The sequence below is a fragment of the Diaphorina citri genome, unplaced genomic scaffold, assembly GCF_000475195.1.
Source record: "Diaphorina citri unplaced genomic scaffold, Diaci psyllid genome assembly version 1.1 scaffold637, whole genome shotgun sequence".
Taxonomy (NCBI): Eukaryota; Metazoa; Arthropoda; class Insecta; order Hemiptera; family Psyllidae; genus Diaphorina; species Diaphorina citri.
In genome coordinates, this window is record NW_007378070.1 from 50,385 (window position 1) to 51,674 (window position 1,290).

Genomic DNA, 1,290 nt, shown 5'->3' on the forward strand with positions numbered 1-1,290 from the left:
ACCACCACCCCCACCACCACCACCACCACCACCAACAACAACTACAAAACAACAAAAGCATCAACAACAGCTCACGGAAAATTTTCAAAAGCTAATGATGTGTGTAAATACACACTTAGAAAAAAGGAGTGAGATCCCCCTCAAAAACACTAATGTGAAAAAAAGGCCAAGTTCCTATCCAAAAATGTCGGCCTATAATAAGTGGTGAGATCAGAAAATTAAGGCCAAGTCTGCATTCTCAATTTTTCGTGTCTGCTGAAAATGCTGGATCTCAATTCCTTCAACCTTCTCTCAATTTCAACTTGGCAATGTTTTCCTTTTATTTTCATGTTAATAATAGGTACCGTATTTAGGTATTAATTTAAGAAGGAAAAACATTGCCAAGTTGAAATTGAGAGAAGGTTGAAGGAATTGAGATCCAGCATTTTCAGCAGACACGAAAAATTGGGAATGCAGACTTGGCCTTAATTATCTGATCTCACCACTTTTAAGGGCCGACATTTTTGGAGAGGAACTTGGCCTTTTTTTCACATTTGTGTTTTTGTGGGGGATAAGGTATATAATAAACATTTCTTGAAAATTTGAGCTCTTAATACCAAAAGTAGTTCCGGAGATATAGAGGCGCAAAAATCGCAATTTTTTTACTCACTCACTCATCAAAATGATTAGGCACTTCGCGATGTCGTATAAACTTGAAATTTGGCAGGATGGTAGGTTTAATGAGTAGGTAAGTAAAGGGAAAAATCTGAAAATCGGCAAAAGTTGCACTGGGCTCCGCCCACAGGCGGAAATAACCGCTTTTGCGGTTTTCACTAAACGGTTAGAGATATCGAAAAAGTTATGAGAGTAGACCCCCCTAAAACCATACCTAACCCCCCCCCCAAATGTTAGTTTTTATTAACACCAGAACAAGGGTTAGCGGTGTTTTACCGTTTTTTACTAACTAAACTACTAAAGGCTTAGTTAAGTACCCATCGAAAATGATATGGTAGTACATATATGTTGACATCTACTACCATGACATGACAAAAATGATAGACAACTATACCGCCACCGCCACCACCACCACCGCCACCACCACCACCACCACCACCACCACCACTACCACCACTACCCCCAAAAACAAAAACACAAATAATGTGGAAAAAAAGCCAAGTTCCTATCTAAAAATGTCGGCCTATAAAAGTGGTGATATCAGAAAATTAAGGCCAAGTCTGCATTCCAAGTTTTTGTGCCTTCTGAATCTTAATTCCTTCAACCTTCTCTCAGTTTCAACTTGGCTATGTTTTC